The sequence below is a fragment of the Pinus tabuliformis genome, chromosome 2_1, assembly GCF_031772625.1.
Source record: "Pinus tabuliformis cultivar Carrire ecotype Pingquan chromosome 2_1, CPIR1, whole genome shotgun sequence".
NCBI lineage: Eukaryota > Viridiplantae > Streptophyta > Pinopsida > Pinales > Pinaceae > Pinus > Pinus tabuliformis.
In genome coordinates, this window is record NC_142299.1 from 554,633,098 (window position 1) to 554,653,612 (window position 20,515).

The following is a 20,515-nucleotide window of genomic DNA, read 5'->3' on the forward strand; positions in this document are numbered from 1 at the left end:
AAATTAAAAAATCAAAATTTATACTCCTAAAATTTAGAATCAATCTTTTTACTAAATAATAAAAAGATATTATTATTATTATTATTATTATTTTTTCCAAAGTGGAAAAACCTACCAACTCAGGTGTCAAATCAACAATGAGGACAGCCATCTCTGGCTACTATCCGTGATTGCTGAATTTGACTCATCACCTGTAATAACCCGCTGCTATGCGTGATTGCTGAATTTGACTCATCACCTGTAATAACCCGCTGGTGGTCCGTAAGGGAGCAGGCTTCCACTCCTGCTAGATGCCTCTGGGTCTTGGACCGTTAACCTGTTTCTTTACGTCCAAGGAAGACAAGCAGAAGCAATTTTAGGGCATACTCCAGGCCAATAAATTGAAACTTAAAACTTTATATATAATAATTTAAAATATTAAAAACCATAAGAAAATAATTTAAAATATTAAAAGATAATAAATTGAAACTTAAAACTTTATATATATATAATAATTTAAAATATTAAAAACCATATAATTTTATAATCTCATTTTGACATCACGACATAATAAAGTCCATAATTTTAGAAACATTTTATTAATATTAATTAAAAAAATAAATTCTTATTCATATTCGCACTTATTTTTTCTTAATACTTAGTTTATTATCTTTTAAATAAAATATTTAACGTGTTAATTTAGAAATCACTTTTTTAATGTATCTCTTTATTGGTTAGAAGGGACTTGTACAACTCCGAGAGAGCGTGAACGACACTATGTAGGATACTATAACCATCGAGAGATTATAAAAACTATATTTACTCGTTGTTTCGGATCGATCCTAAACCCTTCTCACGATTTTAAAATTTTGAATTGAGCCATACCCTACAGTATCATTATGCTTTTCTCAAAAGCGTATTCACTGCAAAAAAGCTTGACACTAGAGAGCCACGTAGGATTTGATAAAAGCTGGCCGTTAGGAAAAGCTAGAAAAGATGGCATGGTTCCCTATATATATCTCATGCCCCAATTTCATTGAGTTTATCTCGTTTTTCTCATGATTGAATGTGTAGCGCTCCCATTTTCCTTTCTTTGTGTGGGTATGCATGTCCGTTCCTTTTTCTGTGTGTGGGTATGCCTGTGTTTTTGTGCTGTATGTCATCTTTATTGTTGTGTTTATCTGTGGATTGTGTGTGAAATCAACGTCTGCGAGTGAGAACCAGAGAGAGCGCAGAAGAGGGGAAAAATTTCTTCCACAAGATCCCTGGGCAGAGGTATTTCTAGGTTGTTCGATCGCTGAACCAAACCGGCCAAGACAATCTCCTTTCCTCTTCTGGTTGGATGGATGAGGTGAGGGATATCTGTGTCCGTTTGTAATTTGGTTTGATTTCTTAATAGCAATTGCCATACCTAATTCTCTCGTTTTTGTTTTGATGACCTTTCAGACTTTCTCGGTTAATGGTGCTTATGCATGGTGTGTGTGAGGCAAATTAACGTTTGTGAGTTAGAGCCAGAGACAGCCAGAGCAAAGAGGAAAAGGTCCCGAGGGAGAGTTACTGTTGGGTCACTAGATCGATGAACTGAAGAGGCCAAGACAATCTACATTCCTCTTCTGGTTGGATGGATGAGCTAAGGGAGATTTGGGTTTATTTGTTTAAATTTAATTTGATTTCTTAATATCAATAGCAGTTGCGATACCTAATTATTTGCAGAGTTTCTAGGTTAGGTGTGTTTTCTTGTTTATTTATTTTCTGATGGTGCTTTATTTGTTTATTTCTCTCTGCTATCAGATTATTTGGTAACATATAGAGACTGTGCAACCCGCAGAGTGAGCGTCACGGCTATGGAGCAATATCCCTAAGGTAACCTGCGTTTCCTTTTGAATATCTTTTTGCTTGTATTGTTACAGTTCATAACATTTACGGTATAAATTTGGGTGTGTTGCATTTTGGGCGTTTTTACAATCTTCAAATTCTGCTTGATTCGAAACCCATTAATTGCATTTTGGATATCTTCAAATAAAATTTATTCGCGTAAATTGGAACTGGGTTTACGAACATTTTATATGTAAGACGGGAGTAGGGTTTGCGATATTCCTCCACAAGTCACTTCCTCTATTAAATTATGGAATCTGAATGAGAAAGCTAAAGCGTAAAGCCAAAACGGAGAAGACTCAAACGTAGAAGATTTTCAAATCTATGAATAAATTAGAGCAGAGCATTGGTATTACGTTTACACTTTTCTTTTCTTTCTACAGCGTTTTCTACCTAGCCTTTTCAATTTTATCTCCGAATCCTTGGCTTCCTCAGACATGGCCGCACCGCCATTGTCTACACTGTTTTTATGCAAATCTAGAACAGTATTATCCCTCCATCGGAAGAGCCATGGCTTCGGGAATTGAACTTGAGACCTTTAACTCTCTTAAAAACCATTGTCTACACTATTTTTATGCAAATCTAGAACAGTATTATCGCTCCATCGAAGGAGCCAGGGAATTGAACCTGAGACCTTTAGCTCTCTAAAAAAACCACACTCGATTCGTGGAAACCACTCTCCATTCTGTTTATTCGTTTTAGCTGACGTGTACGGTGGACGGACATACGTGGCCGCACTGCCATCGTCTACACTGTTTTTATGCAAATCTAGAACAGCATTATCCCTCTATCGGAAGAAACATGGCGTTGGGAATTGAACTTGAGACCTTTAGCTCTCTTAAAAACCATTGTATATGCTTTTTTATGCAAATCTAGAACAGTATTATCCCTCCATCGGAGGAGCCAGGGAATTGAACCTATCGGAAGAAACATGGCGTTGGGAATTGAACTTGAGACCTTTAGCTCTCTTAAAAACCATTGTATACGCTTTTTTATGCAAATTTAGAACAGTATTATCCCTCCATCGGAGGAGCCAGGGAATTGAACCTGAGACCTTTAACTCTCTAAAAAAACCCACACTAGATTCATGGAAACCACTCTCCATTCTGTTTATTCATTTTAGCTGGCGTGTACGGCGGGCGGAAATACGTGGTACGGGTGAGTACGATGTGTTGGTTTATCTGCTTAATATTTGCCTGCCCATATTAATTAGTTCTGCAAGCCTGTTAGTTATCCTCATCTGGCAGCATTACTCCATCCAAAAAAACGGATCCGAATTGAACTCCTTGTTGGAATGTAAACCGTTTGTTCTCCCGTTGGTTGGATCTCTGGCCCCTTCCTTTAGTGCACTTTGGGTTTGACAAAAGGTAAACTGTATACTCTCAATCCGGTGGACAACATGCTGGAACAACGTGGTCATATTTCAGAATTTGTCGCTCCCTGTGGTTAATCTTTAATGCGTCCCTTCCTGGTGGTGTGTCCATATAATATAATATTAAAACTCCGTTTTAGCTGACTGTACCGTGTAGCATGGGTGCGTACAGTGTGTTGGTGTATTTTTATGTACGCTGACGTGTGCGGTAGGACCCAGGTCACACCATGTTTTTAATCGACTTAACTCTGGCATCAATGAAGAAGGTGTAGCGCACATGTTCAGACCTGTCCACTAGATTTTTAGTACCTGTCCACTAGATTTTTAGTAGTAGCTTTAAAATGAGTTGTTTTTAGTGTGATTTTTTGGATTTTCAGATGTTAGAATTTGTAGAAAAATTTGAGGTGAAATTTTAATTTATGTTATTTAAATTGATTTCTTGACTGTATATATGTATTTAGCACCCTCATAAACCCGTAAAGCACTTTAATTTTGCAAGGATTACCATCAAGCTTGCTATTCCAATAAATTCTTGCAAGATTTTAGAAAACTTAGACTGGAAAACCCACGAAAATAATTCCAAAAAATTACATTAAAAACCTTAAAAACACAAGTTATATTTTAAAATTTTAATTTCTTAAAAACACAAGTTATATTTTAAAATTTTAATTTCTTATAATCAGATTCATATGGTTAACTCATGCATTAATGTAGTGTATGTTCGTTAATTACTTACTTTTTCATTGAAAATAAATTACAAGTTATATTTTTAAGAATTAATTCTTTGTTAAGGCAATAATATCCCTGATTCTTATCATATTTATTTTTTATTAAAAATAAATTATTAATTATAATAGAAATTAATTTATATTAATATACAAAAATTATAATTATAATTATATATATATATATATATATATATATATATATATATATATATATATATATATATATATATATATATATATATATAGAATATAGAGTAGCAATGTCATCTCTAATATAACATGATATAAAAATAAAGACCTGATTAATATAAATGAGAATTTAAATTGTAAAAAAAAAATTAAAATGTATAAAGTAGTTAGATATGAAACTTTTAAATTAAATTGGATTAAAAAATTTTAAATAGTTTCTATATATATATATATATATAAAGGTATAGAGTAATGTTAAAATCATTTTGAATTGAAGAAACTATAATAATAATAAACAGATTAAAACAATTATAAAATTATTCTGAATTAAAAATAAATATAATAATAATACAATTTTTTTTTTTATAGAGAAATCTAAGTATTTTATAGATATGTTTTATAACTACACATTTAAAAAAGAGAAGTTAGAAAATGGAAAAGTATAAATATTTAAAAAAAAATATAAAAAAAAAAATTATTATGACTTATAATATTTGAGTTTTCTAGATAAAAGTTATTTTTAAATTTTTTTTAGACAATGTTCAATTTTTTATTTTTTTTAAGAAGTTATCAATTATAAAAGTAAATATATAATAAAATGTCATTTAAATCTATAATTTTAAATATATAGAATTTCTCTTTATCCATTATTTTTTAATTATCATCAAATTTAATAAAAAAAATAAGATTATCAATTTTGAAATAATATATATTTTAATAAATTAGGGATTAAGATTCTTAATTAATTGAAATTTGATTTCCCTCAGCACCAATTGGCATATTGATGTCGATATCCAAATACATTGTTTCTTTGTTTCTTTAAAAAAATAAGATCATCAATTTTGAAATAATATATACTTTAATAAATTAGGGATTAAGATTCTTAATTCTGAAATAAAAGAAAAATAATTAATAGATTTAATTTTTATCTATACATTTATAAAAGAAAAATAATTAATATATTTAATTTTTATCTATACATTTAATGCATTAATACATTTATAAAAGAAAAATAATTAATAAATTTAATTTTTATCTATACATTTATAAATACATTTATAAAAGAAAAATAATTAATAGATTTAATTTTTATCTTTAAATACATTGTTTCTTTAAATATTTGTTCCTTTCCTTCGATTATATAGATATCCAAATACATTGTTTCTTTAAATATTTGTTTCTTTAATCTTTCCTTAAAAAAATAAGATTATCAATTTTGAAATAATATATACTTTAATAAATTAGGGATTAAGATTCTTAATTCTCAAATAAAAGAAAAATAATCAATAGATTTAATTTTTATCTATACATTTATAAATATAACTAATTTTTATTTTTTTATTAATAAATATATTTATTATAATATTAATAAATAAATTATAATTTTTTCCCTTTTAATTAATTATCAATCATTTAATTATTAAATTACAGCCATATAAAAACAACTTTGACATCATGGTCTACTTTGGCTAATCAATTATAAACACTTCACATTTAAAGTCGATATATATATATATATATATATATATATATATATATATATATATATATATCCATTACTATTTTGTTTCCTTATCTTATCTTAGTCACTTCTATAGCTGTCTAGAATGTTTTTAGAGCACTTTTCCCATAATGTTGGGATGGTGTCTTAATTTATATATTTGAAATCAATGATTTTACATCTTCTTTCTAGAATGTTTTTCGAGCACTTTTCCCATAATGTTGGGATGGTGTCTTAATTTATATATTTGAAATCAATGATTTTACATCTTCTTTCTAGAATGTTTTTTGAGCACTTTTCCCATAATGGTGAGATGGTTTCTTAATTTATATATTTGAAATCAATGATTTTACATTTTTTTTAAATTAATAAATAATTAGTGATTAATGATTAAAAAATTAAAAATATAATTAAAAAATTAAGATAAATAATATTTGATAGTTTATTTATATAGTTAATTATTTATAATATATTATAATAATATTTTTATATTCCTTAATATAGATTAAGATATTATGATTATATTGACCTATTTAGGTGCATCTATAATTCGTTATAATAATTTGTATAAGAAAAATGCTAGTCCATAGTTATGTAATTCTATATAATAATTTGGTACAACAAAAATGTTGTCAAACTTGCAGTAAAGACAACCATCTCTAATTGTTATATATCAACATCATTAATAATAATAACTATCCATAATTATATTTTATATTAAATATTTCTTATTACAATATTATATATGGTTAGCAATTATTAATAATATATATTATTTTAAATTTCTATATTGATATTATTAATAATTACAATGAATAAATTAATGATTAAGTAAATTTAATATGTTAATTAAATTTATATTAAATAATTGATAAAAAAAAAATATTTTCTTTATTTCATTTTAATTTCTACGCATGTTATAAATTGAAATTAAAAAAAATATGTATTTCAATTAATAAAATAATTATGAATATAAAATACTTTTATACATTTATAAAATATTAATCACAACACACAAAATACATATAAAATAATAAAAAATATATATTATTAGTACTTAAAAATAAAATTATAATATCCAAACATGACACGAACGTAGCACAAAATATCATACAAACTTACCTTAGACCTATGACCTTTTCCATCAAGGATATGCACACCAAAACATAAGAGAAACTCCTCCACATCTTGTGCCAAATTCAACCTCCTTGCTAGCTACCTCAAGTTCATTATCTATCTCAAAGGTATACCTAATTTTATCTGCAATTTGGATGTGCTCTAAACCTCCAACATTTAACTCGTATTTATATGCACACACGTGGCTCCATGAATCTTTTCTTCAAGTATACTTTAGCCTAGGTTGACTTCTAATTCACTCCGTGTGAGTAACAAAAAAATTTTAGAATATAATTTTTTCAAGATAAAACCTCATCCAATCAAACTAATACCCAAGAAGTGCGATACAAGAATACTATGTCGTAAGATATATTAAAGGAAATTCTAGGGAAAATTAATTTGAAAATAGATGTTACCTCAACCTCACCTACAATTAATGAACAATTTCCTCTAGTAGATTCAACTACACCCAACACTTGAGCTCCATAAATAAAGAAAGGTTAAAATAAACACCTAGTAAGAAACCTAACCTAAGGCACGCTTGAGATAAACAAATATTTGAAGCCCTATGAAATTTTATGAGAGCAACCAAGAAAAAATTTAAAAGAAGGATGTTGGATTGTAGCAAGATTTAGCAGAGAGAACAATAACAAAGGGAGATTTAGTTAGAATGTTAGAACCAGAAAATAGGAAAACTTAATATCAACTATCCAAGTAGAATTTATGATCAACTTATTGCAATCCAATAGTTTGTACAATAATTGGTTGACCAGAGTGAGCAAATAACCACTCATGTAAATAAATTTCAAGATAAAATAATAGTTCAAGGGAATGGAAATATATCCAGTATAATTCCTAAGGCTCACAAAGAATTTTCCCAAGAAGAGGAAGAGTTACAACAAACATTATATCACATTGCCTGATATTTTTAATATTTTTCCAATATATTTATTATCCACATGCAGTCACATATAAACTCAATAATTTATAATTTGAGAATTCTTCTCCCAACAGGTAACTCAACCTTGAGAAAAGTATACCCATGATAATTAGGTTTTATAAGAGAAAAGTCTTAATCCCAACTACAATAGGTGGAGAGAGAGTGGCTTAGAGAAGGGAAGAGAGTAAAAGTAGAGTGTACCAATTTTATTGATTATTTCCATGGAATTGTTAATAAAGTGTAGCAATTAGAACATCAATTACTAGTTGATAAACAATTGTCATGGGACATATCACTCACTGACAAGGTACAATATTTGAAATATTTAAAATAATTTGATGCCCATGAAATTATATTCGTATGAAAATGGTCTATATTTGATCAACATATTCAAGTGATTGCACCAACTACTTATCAACCAACATTCAATTTGACTTCAATACCAACACCTGCAATAGCACAATCATATCAATCATCTTTCTCACACCATAAATTCAATTTCTTTGAGCTAAGCTTTTAGGATGTGGTATCTCCTTGGAACAACAACATTACAATTAGGAAATTGAAGCTGAATGTTACAACTAGTGGCCTAGGGAAGGGAATAGAAGAGGAATTCATATTTTAAATATTTCAGATGTAATTCGAGAAGTTCTCATTGCCCATGATACTAGATCTGCTAATTAGCCAACCATCCTTATGGAAAAACTTTGATTTCACTATAAGCATTTACATATTATTATTTATGGTGTATCAAATTTTTTACAATTTTTGTAAGACTCCAAATCTTCCCTTATTTGTCACAAAGAAGGAATTAAGGGTAGGGGAGATGTTGGAGGGGCTAGTAGACTTAGTTGACCATCCAAAATAATTCCAGAATTGATATTATAAAGTCGGTCACCTCTCTAGTCGAGTCAATAGTCTAAGTTAGATAGGCTGAATTGGTTTTGACAATTAAATATAAAGTGACACTTTGTTGGTTCTCTACTACATCATTTCTCTTCTATTCATCTGTTCCTTATCTTCATGTGATTACTTGTTTTCCTTTCTACTGCTAACCAATGATCATTGTCTAGTCTACATCATTTTATGGAATATTTTACTAAATTATAAAATGTTGTAAAATATTGGTGGTTCTTTTAATGAATTTTAAAATCTTGTAAAATATTAGTGAATCATTCAGTTAATTATAAAATCTTGTAAATTATTGGTGAATCTGTCATTCAATCATTACATCAAGTCATTTTTCCTTCTTATGGATTGATTCTCTAAAAGAAAAATAGTTATCCAATTACTTCGCTTCAAATAAACCAACATCTTTAGGACTTGGTGGTTCATTTCCATCTATATGTTATTCAACTACTTGGTGTGTAACTATTATAGTAACTATTGTGTTTTCTTCTTCAACCAAAATTCTAATAATTGTTAATCAATACACAATTTTTTGAAATTACACAAAAATCTCGATGAGATTGGCTAAAAGAGAAAATATGCAATTAAAGTTAATTTCCTACTTGATAAGAAAATCAATTAAAAAAACTCATATAAAGCCACAATTTTTTAGTTCAAAAAGACAACCCACAAAGAAAAATGTTCATTACTTAGTATAACATTTTACAAAATAAGCATCATCAAAGGATTTCAACTTCAAAAATGATAATACACTAAACAGTCTCTCAATCTCCACTAATTACATGTATTGATCCTTTAGCCTTTCCCTCAAAAGATAATTTCATTCAAGGAATGTTGTTCCCATGACAATAGATCCCCTACAATGAGCACATAGGAAGCTAGAGCATAGGTCATTTTTCCATACAAATATCCAAGTAGATATGCAAGACGCCTTCCATGTGATTTGCAAGTGAATGGTAATACAATATAAAAAATATATTTTTTGATCTTATTGACAAATTAATAAATATATTTTAGGAAAAACATTAAAATAAATTGAAATATAATAAAATAGATAAACTTGGATAAACTTGGACATGCATAAAAAACTTTAACGAAATAAAAGAAGAGTACAATGTTTCTTTGACAAAATTATAATATAATTACATTTATGCATCCTAAATTGTCCTTCATCTTTTCAAATAACAAGGTATCATCAAATGTACACACCCTTAGCATTGAGGATTTTCATGAGTACTCTGTCACAAAACCTCACAACATGCAAACATTAAATGACCCACAACTTTATTCCTTCTTAGTTATTCCCCATATGTTAGGTTTATTCAATAATACCTCATGTCATGTTCTCTTTTAGTCAGTCAATTATTTTGTATATTTTTCACAACTATGACATGTTTTATCTTTCTTCTCAAAGGGTTGTATCTAGTAGCAAAACTTTCAAGGATGGAAATTTATTTTAAAGCTTATAAACCTTGCCTAACATGAGTACTCCCTAATATCCATAATGTTAAATGTTTAATGATATTTTCGTAAAAATATTGAGAGTTCTAATTATTTTTAATTTAAAATAATTTTAAAGTATAAACTTTGAGCAAATAAATTAAAAAAATGTCAAAATTGACAACTATTTTTTATTTTTTATTTTGAAAAACCTTGGAATATTACCCCCAATAAATTTCTCTACTACATGGAAAATTATTAGTATTATTTACATTGGAACATTGTTTATTCTACCAAGATCTCATAGACTATCCGTCAATATTATCTCATTTTTCGATTTACTTAGTCATGTCCCTTCCTCGTCAAGGGTGATTTAACTCCCAGAGGACGATAACTCAACACGTTCCTTTTGTTATGCCTAACCATTTTAAGCATTAAATATGTTAATCGAGTACCCTACTAAATATATGTGGGATTTTACACTTTCTTAATTATATGGGTCTATAGCTATGCATAATCCTTTGCCATTTTCTCCTTGTTCACAATCACTAGCAAGGCCCTTTCATTCATGTAGAAAATTTCGACATATATATTTTGGTTTGTGTGGTCCTATGCATTTTAATTATGATAATGAAAATAAATGTACAGAATATAATGTTGATGATTACACCAGAATGCGTTGGTTGTACTTACTAAAAGGTAAATCTCAAGCTTTTAAAACGTTTAATAATTTTCATGTATGGATTGGATATGAAGCATAATCGCACATTGGCTCTCTTCATACCATTAATGGAATATAATGTAATCTAATGAATATGAAAAATATATCTGCAAGCACAGGATTCAACATAAGAGCATAGTTCCATACAATTCTCAACAAAACTAAGTAGTTGAAAGAATGAACAATACTCTATTGAATATAGTTCTCTCAATGAGGTTTTTTCAAAAACATAACATTGATGTTTTGGGATTATGTGATTCTATGTGCAATGTATGTGAAAAAATTATGTCCATCTCACACTCTTAGAAAAAGAGTCCTTGTAGAATATGGTATGGATGAAATCCTTTGGTAAGCCAGCACAATGTCTTCGGTTCCTCTATATTCGCTTACGTTTGTTATAGTATAACCATTCTTGCATATTGGGTATATTATTGTAAGTTTTTACTTCTTACTTTATGGTTGTGATGTATCATTAGTTAGTTATGGTTTCCTCAAAGGATTTCATGGTAATTTCTGCTTTTCAAAATGATTTCAAAATGAACTACCCTTCATAGATGGAGTTCCTTACGATATTGTACAATCTTTCTAGAATTTTCACTCTATGATTAAACCGTAACTTGATTCTCATCTCGATATTTTTTTTCTTTATACAAGCATATATGTACAATACTAATGTTATTTCGTTTACAAACAAGCATCGGTTTGAAGGGTGTCATCTATATTACTAAGGTTAGACTCTAGTTATCTCAAAACCTTCTATAATGTTCTTTGCCTAATTAATTCAAAGTGATTCCAATTCAAACAAAGGAATTCCTTTCTTGTGTGTGTAGGTTAGTCTATGACCAACTTGGGTTATCTTGTGACATTTTTTTGGGGTAAAAATTCATGCAAGTTTTTCCACGTATGCTCTAGCCTTCAAGTACTTATCAAAAGCTTCCTCTTTATAGGGTTGTGATTTCGGTTTCCATTTTCACTTGATGTTGGCTACAAGGAAATTTGATGTTGTTTGAGTTTAAATAAAACCCTTATATAGAGAGTTCTTTTCCCAAAATGTACGACACTCAAAAAAATGCATGTATATCGATTTCAATTCAATGAATTTACCCTCTCTTCGTTAATAAAAATATTTAATTTTGATAAAATAGTTTTGGTTGTCTTATGACCCCAATAGTGTAATTATTTCTTTTTATTCATTAGGACAATTTATACAATGTATTTACTTCTTATTATGTTTAATGAAGTGATTCCATCAAAATTTTACAATACTATAATGTATGTTTTATTTATATTATATGAGTACACATTAGATATTCATGTCAACTCTATATGATTACACAAAATATGTGGAATATAAAAAAATAAACAAACCCATATATGATTCCCAATATACTATGTTTCTCAAGTAAACATATAAGAAGAAGAAAATAAGGCTTCTTATTCAGGAAACAACATTAAATTTAACCCAATGCTTTTAAAATCAATGATAATTAGATGAAACTAGTCATTCTCAAACAAATGGTTCATTGAACAATAAAACTAGAACTATAAGAGTTTAACAGACAAACAAAAGTTTTAAGCAAAATAAACGCAAGATTTTTATCTTTAAAAATGCTTCAAATTCTTGGCCAAGGTATCAGATCTAAACAGAAGAGAAATTTCATCAACTTGAATGACTATATTTCTGAATAGAGGAAATATTTCTAAATGAATTACTTATCATTTAATGGTAGGATATTATGTATGTGAAGAGATAAGTTCTGGATTCATGAAATTGTAGCTTTGATTTCCAATAGTGGAGAAGAGAGTGAAAATTTAATATTTGAATATAAGAAATCAATATTAAATTAACTTCCATATCTCAACCTCCACCTCCACCTCCATCATCTAATCGCCCACATCCACCTCCTCATCATCATCATCGAAATCCTCCTCCTCCTCCTCCTCCAATTCCACCTTTTTCTACTCCTCCTCCTCCTCATCCACCACCACCTCCAACTCCTCCCCCACCTCCTCCAACCCCTCCTCCTCGTCCTCCTTCTCCTCCTCCACCTCCACCTCCACCTCCTCCACCACCTCCTCCTCCTCCTCTACTTCCTCCTCCTCCTTCTCCAGCTAACCCTCCACCTCCAACTTCACCTCCTCCTCCACCTCAACCTACACCTCCACCTTCACCTCATCCTCCACTCATCCTCCACCTCCACCTCCACCTCCACTTCCACATCCTCCTCCTATTCCTCCTCTTTGACCTCATCCGCCTCCTCTACACCCTTGTCATCCTCCTCCTTCACCTCTTCCTCCTCCACCTCCACCTATACCTCCACCACCTCCTACTCCACAACCACCTCCACCAACAACCCCTCATCCACCACCTCCTCCTCCTCCACCTACACTTTTTCCTCCCCCTTATCCACCTCCAACAACTCCTCCTCCTCCTCTGCTTCATCCTCCTCCTCCTCCTCCATCTTCATGTCCACCTCCTCCTCCTCGATCTCCACGTCCACCTCCTCCTCCACCATCTCCTCCTCCTTTTCCTCCACCTCCTCCACCACCTCAACGTCCACCTCCTCCTACTCCTCCTCCTCCACCTCCACATCCTCATCCACCACCACCTATGCCTCCTCATCCGAAAACTCAACACCCACCACCTTCTCCACCAACAACATGACCTCATCCTCTTCCTTCTCCTCCTTTAGCTCCACCACACCCTCCACCTCCTTCTCCTTCTCCACCTCCACCACCACTTGCACCTCCTCCTCCTCCTCTCCCTCCTCCTCCTCCTCTGTGTCCACCAACACCACCACCACCACCACCTCCCTCCCCTTCTCCTCCTCCTCCACCTCGACCTCCTCCTCATCCTTCATTAACAATGCCACCACCACTTCCACTGCCTCTTCCTCCACCTCTTCCTTCTCATCCTCCTCTTGTACATCCTCCACTACTAGCACCTCCTTCCATGCCTCCTCCTACTCCATCTCCTCCTCCACCTCCTCCTCTACCTTCTACCTCGCCTTCATTGCCACCGCCACCACCTTCGCTAAGAGGGAGCTTGGATTACATCACCCCTTATTAAAAAGGGGTGACAGTTGTGTTTTTCTATTTCATGTGTCATGCACTAGACCAAGACTAAATATAGTAAGTCTAGGTGAAGGCCATGAAGACACATATAAGCACAAAATTCTTGTATTTACTTTGGAAGAAATAACAGAGGATTGGGTAATCATCTGGCATCCCAGGCTCTTTGAGGATTTGTATGGAATCCAACTTGATAGTAGGAAAGAGGACCTATATTATTTTAGGCCTCGGAGCCAAAGATAAGAATATTCCTATAAGGTCATACTCAGTGAACACTTGGGTGGGTATGTACCTTGAGAGACAATGATTAACATGTCTATAATCATTGGTATTTCCAACATTGTGCTCTGAAATAATGAGAGATAGAGTTGTCAGTCAAGGACTTACTGTGGAAATAATTTTCATTACTATGATGCTATACATATGGGTTACCAATCTGATTCTTCTTATGATAAATTGTTCAGATTGAGAATGACCAAGTACCATTATAAATACCTTCGTAGTTAAGCAGGACTGTTGAAGAAAATGTAACTAGGTTCAGTATTTACAAAAGTAATTTGGATCTTTGTAGTTATCATGAGGTTTTAGTGTTTAGGGTTTAGGGTTTATAACACTTTGGTAAATGATTTTAATAAACACTTAAATAAAAGTTGCAAAAAGTTTTTTAAAATGTTATAAAATGCTTAGGATTCAGGCTTTAGGCTTCATGGTTTAGGGTTTATAACACCTCAGTAAATGCTTTTAATAAAATGCTTAGGATTCAGGATTTAGGATTTAGGGTTTAGGGTTTATAACACCTCAGTAAATGCTTTAAAATGTTGTAAAATACTTGGTGTTTATGGTTTAGAGTTAATGGTTTGAGGTTTATTATTTGGGGTTTAGGGTTTAGGATTTTGAATTTAGGGTTTATAACACTTTTGTAAAAGTTTTTAATAAACACTTAAATAAAATTTACAAAACACTTTTTAAAATGTTATAAAATGCTTAGCATTTATGGTTTAGGGTTTTTGGGTTTTTGGTTTAGGGTTTAGGGCTTGGGGTTGAGTGTGTAGGCTTTAGGGTTTGGGGTTTAGGGTTTGGGGTTGAGTGTGTAGGCTTTAGGGTTTGGGGTTTAGGGTTTAGGGTTTATGGTTTAGATTTTAAGGTTTATAACACTTTAGTAAATGCTTTTAATAAACACTTAAGTGAAAGTTACAAAACACTTTTTAAAATGTTATAAAATTATTAGGGTATAGGGTTTATGTTTTATGGTTTATAACACTTTAGTAAATTCTTTTAATAAACACTTAAATAAAAGTGAAAAAACCATTTTTAAATTGCTATAAAATGTTGAGGGTTTAGGGTTTGGGTTTTAGGGTTTCGGGTTTATGGTTTTAAGACTAGGGTTTAGGGTTTAGTGTTTAGGGTTTAGGGATTACAAAAATTTAGTAAATGATTTTACTAAACATTTAAATAAAATTTACAAAACACATTTTAAAATGGTCTAAAATACTTAGAGTTTAGGGCTTACAGTTTGGTGTTTAGGGTCATGGGTTTATGGTTTAGAGTTTAGGGATTAGGGTTTATAGCACTTTCATAAATGTTTTTAGTAAGTACTTAAATAAAAGTTACAAAACGTTTTTAAAATTGCTATAAAACGCATAGGGTTTAGGGTTTAGTGTTTAGATTTTAGGGTTTAGAATTTGGGGTTTTGGATTTAGGGTTTCGGGTTTAGGGTATAGCGTTTAGGGTTACACGGTTGCGGTTTAGGCTTTAGGGATTATGGTTTATAAAACTTTAGATGAAAGTTACAACACACTTTTCAAAATCTTATAAAATGCTTAGGGTTTAGTGTTTAGGATTTGGGGTTTAGGGTTTATGGTTTACGGTGTAGGGATGAACCACCCCACATAAGGAGGTATCCGATACTACTTATTACACATAATGCATTCATTCTATGGAGCCTCGAGGAGTTATGAAGAAAAATAAATGAAAGGAAAAACGTTTATGAAGAAGGGTATCTCATGTACCACATTTTTCTCCCTTCTACACTCACATACCTAGGTGTCGTCTTCCATTATTATAGATACTCGTAAAATTGTTAGGGTTTATTATTTAGGGATTAGGGTTTGGGGTTTGGGGTTCATTATTTAGGGATTATAACATTTTAGTAATTTCTTTTAATAAACACTTAAATAAAAGTTACAAATAGTTTTTAAAATGTTATAAAATTATTATTCTTTAGTGTTTAGGGTTTAGGGTTTATAACACTTTAGTAAATGTTTTTAACATACACATAAATAAAAGTTAAAAAACACTTTTGAAAGTGTTATAAATTTCTTAGGGTTTAGGCTTTATGGTTTATGGTTTGGGGTTTATGGTTTAGAGTTTAGAGTTTAGGGTTGGTAACACTTTAGTAAATTATTTTAATAAATACTTAAATAGAAGTTACAATATATGTCTTAAAATGTTATAAAATTGTTAGGGTTTAGCATTTAGGGTTTATGGTTTATGGTTTATAGTTTAGGGTTAACACTATAGTAAATTATTTTAATAAGCACTTAAATAAAAATTACAATTTTTTTTAAATGCTATAAAATGCTTAGGGTTTAGGTTTTAATGTTCATGGTTTAGGGTTTAGGGTTTAAGGTTTGGGGTTTAGGGTTTATGATTTAGGGTTAAGGTTTGGGGTTTAGAGGTTAGTGTTTAGGGTTTATAAGACCCTCGTAAATGCTTTCAATAAAAACTTAAATAGAAGTTTCAAAATAATTTTTAAAATGTTATAAAATGATTAGGGTTTAGGGTTTAGGGTTTGGAATTTAGGGTTTAGGGTTTAAATTTTGGGTTTCGGGTTAAGGTTTTGGGTTTAATGTTTAGGGTCTACAACATTTTGGTAAATTCTTTTAATAATCAGTTAAATGAAAGTTACAAAACAAGTTTTAAAATGTTATAAAATAGTTGGGTTTTAGGGTTTACAGTTTAGGGTTTAGGGTTTGGTGTTTGGGGTTTAGGGTTTATGGTTTAGGTTTTGGGGTTTAGGGTTTATGTTTTTGTGTTTAGAATTTAGGGTTTTGTGTTTATGGTTTATATTTTATAACACTTCACTAAATTCTTTTAATAAACACTTAAATCAAAGTTACAAAATCCTTCTTAAATTGTTATAAAATTCTTAGGCTTTATGGTTTAGGGTTTCGGGCTTGGGGTTTAGGTTTTGGGGTTTAGGTTTTAGGGTGTATGGTTTAAGGTTTATAAAATAAACAATTAACTAAACGTTACAAAATGCTTTTAAAAATGTTATAAAATGCCTATGGATTAGGGTTTAGGGTTTAGGGTTTATGTTTTATAACACCTTAGCAAATTATTTTAATAAACACATAAATAAAGGTTACAAAATTATTTTTATAGATCATAAAATGCTTAGTTTCTAGGGTTTAGGGTTTTGGGTTTTGGGTTTTGGGTTTAGGGTTTAATGTTTAGGGTTTAGGGTTAATGGCTTATAACACCTTAGTAAATTATTTTAATAAAAACTTAAGTAAACAATTTAGGGTTATAACAATTTATTAAATGTTTTTAATAAGAACATAAAAAAAGTTACAAAACACTTGTTAAAATGTTATAAAATTATTAGGCTTTAGGGTTTAGGATTTAGAATTCTATAAAATGCTCATGGTTTAGGATTTAGGGTTTACAACAATTTAGTAAATGCTTTTATTAAACACTTTTAGAAAAGTAAGAAAACGCTTGTGCAAATGTTATAAAATACTTAGGGTTTAGGTTTTAGGGTTTAGGTTTTTGGGTTTAAAATGTTGTAAAACACTTACGGTTTAGGATTTAGGGTTTATAACATTCTAGTAAATTCTTTTAATATACAGTTGAAAAAAGTTACAAAAAGCTAGATAAAATGTCATTGAATTCTAGGGTTTAGGTTTAGGGTTTAAAATGTTATAAAATTCTTAAGGTTTAGGATTTAGGGTTCACAAGGCTTTAGGAAATTCTTTTTATAAACACTTACAAAAAGTTACAAAACTCTTTAGAAATGTTATAAATGCTTAGTGTTAAGGGTTTAGGGTTTAGGGTTTAGGTCTTATAACACTTCAATAAATTATTTTAATAAACGCTTAAAAAAAGTTACAAAACACTTTTTAAAATGTTACAAAATGCTCAACGTTTAGGGTTTAGGGTTTAGGGTTTATAAAAATTTAGTAAATCCTTTTAATAAACACATGGAAAAGAGTTACAAAACACTTGCTAAAAAGCTATAAAATTCTTAGGGTTTAGGTTTGAGGGATCCTTTAGTAAATTCTTTTAAGAAACACTTTAAAAAAGGTTACAAACTCTTGTTAAATTTTATAAAATTCTTAGGGTGTAGGTTTTAGGGTTTAGGGTTTATAACACTTTAGTAAATTCTTTTAACAAGCACTTAAAAAAAGTTACAAAACGCTTATTAAAATTATATAAAATGTTTAGGGTTTTAAAATGTTACAAAAGACATTCTAAATTCTAATAAAATGCTTAGGGTTTAGATTTTATAACAATTTAGTAAATTATTTAAATAAACACTTAAGAACAAGTTACAAACGCTTCTTAAAAAGTTGTAAAATACTTAGGGTTTAGGGTTTGGGGTTTAAAATGTTATAAAGTTTTAATGGTTTATGGTTTAGGTTGGGGGTGTGGGTATTAGGGTTCAGGGTTTTTTAGGGTTTAGGGTTTGGTGTGTAAGGTTAACGGTTTAGGGATTATGGGTTTGGGTTTATAGAAATTTAGTAAATGCTTTTAGTAAACACTTAATTAAAAGTTACAAAACACTTTTTAAAATGTTATAAAATCCTTAGGTTTTAGGGTTTGGGGTTTAGGGCTTAGGGTTTAGGTTTTGGGGTTTAAGGTTTAGAGTTTATAAGACCTTAGTAAATGCTTTCAAGATTTAGGGTTTAGAGTTTACAATTTATAAGACCTTAGTAAATGATTTTAGGGTTTATCCTTTAGGATTTAAGCGTTAGGATATAGGGTTTGGGGTTTGGGGTTTAGGTTTTATAACACTTTGGTAAATTCTTTTAATAAACACTTAAATAAAAGTTACCGAACACTTTCTGAAATGTTATAAAATTCTTAGTGTTTAGGGTTTATCGTTTGGGGTTTAGTATTTGGGATTTAGGGTTACAGGTTAAGGGTTTGGGTTTGAGCGTTTATGGTTTAGGGCTTATGGTTTATGATTTAGAACACTAATGTTACAAAATGATTTTTAAAATATAAAAAAAATAACATTTAGGGTTTAGGGTTTAGGTTTTAGGATTTATAACACTTTAGTAAATTATTTTAATAAACATCCAAATAAAAGTTCAAAATGATTTTTAAAATGTTATAAAATGATTAGGGTTTAGGTTTTAGTGTTTGAGGGATTAGGATTTCAGGTTTATGGTTTAAGGTTAATAAAATAAAAGTTATAGTTAAATAAAATTTACAAAACACTCTTTAAAATGTTATAAATTAATTAGGGTTTAGGTTTTAGGGATTAGGGTTTAATGTTACAAAACTCTTTTTAAAATGTTATGAAATGCTTAGGGTTTAGGTTTTAGGGTATAAAGTATAGGGTTTAGAGTTTGGGGTTTAGTGTTTAGGGTTTAAGGTTTATAACACTTTAGTAAATTGTTTTAATAAACACTTAAATAAAAGTTACAAAACACTTTTTGAAATGTTATAAAAGGCTTAGGGTTTAGCGTTTAGGGTTTAGGTTTTTCAGTTTAGGGTTTATAGTTTAGGGTTTAGCTTTTATGGTTTAGTGTTTATAGCACCTTAGTAAATTATTTTGATAAAAACTTAAATGAAAGTTACAAAAGTCTTTCTAGAATGCTATAAAATGCTTAGGGTTTAGGGTTTATAAAACTTTATTAAATTCTTATAAAAACACTTAAATAAAAGTTAAAAAACACTTTTTAAAATGTTATAAATTGCTTAGGGTTTAGGGTTAAGAGTCTAGGATTTATAAGGATTTAGTAAATCCTCTTAATAAACACTTAAATAAAAGTTAATTTTTTTTAAGATGTTATAAAATGCTTAGAGTTTAGGGTTTGGGGTTATGGTTTGGAATTTGGTGTTTAGGGTTTAGGGTTTAGGATTTAGGATTTATAACACTTTAGTAAATGATTTTAATAAACACTTAAATAGAAGTTACAATATGCTTTTTAAAATGTTATAAGATTATTAGGGTTTAGCGTTTAGGGTTTAGGGTTTATAGTTTAGGGCTTATGGTTTAGGGTTTAGAGTTTAGTGTTTAGCATTTAGGTTTTAGGGTTTAGGGTTTAGGGTTTAGGGTTTGTGGTTTATAGTTTAGGGTGCAGGGTTTTTAACACTTTAGTAAATTCTTTTAATACACACTTAAATAAAAATTACAAGATTCTTCTTAAAAGTTATAAAATCCTTACGGTTTAGGGTTTAATGTTCACGGTTCGGGGTTTAGGGTTTAAGGTTTAGGGTTTTGGGGCTATGGTTTGGGGTTTAGGGTTTGGGGTTTAGAGTCTAGGGTTTAGGGTTTATAAGACTTTATTAAATGCTTTTAATAAACACTTAAATAAAAGTTTCAAAATTATTTTTAAAATGTTATAAAATTACTAAGTTTTAGGGTTCATGGTTTGGGATTTAGGGTTTAGGGTTTAGGGTTTAAAGTTTAGGATTTTGGGCTTAGGTTTAGGGTTAAGTG

The 20,515-nt window shown here is 30.2% G+C and overlaps 1 long non-coding RNA gene across 1 annotated transcript in view; it reads left to right on the forward strand.

The window, feature by feature from the left end:
- The first annotated feature begins 1,041 nt into the window (after window positions 1–1,041).
- LOC149201574 (uncharacterized) overlaps window positions 1,042–20,515 on the forward strand; it is a 30,001-nt gene continuing 10,527 nt past the window's right edge. The window contains exons 1-2 of the long non-coding RNA XR_016253448.1: window positions 1,042–1,330; window positions 1,426–1,842. This is a non-coding gene — a long non-coding RNA (uncharacterized LOC149201574). The remainder of the gene's footprint in view (window positions 1,331–1,425; window positions 1,843–20,515) is intronic.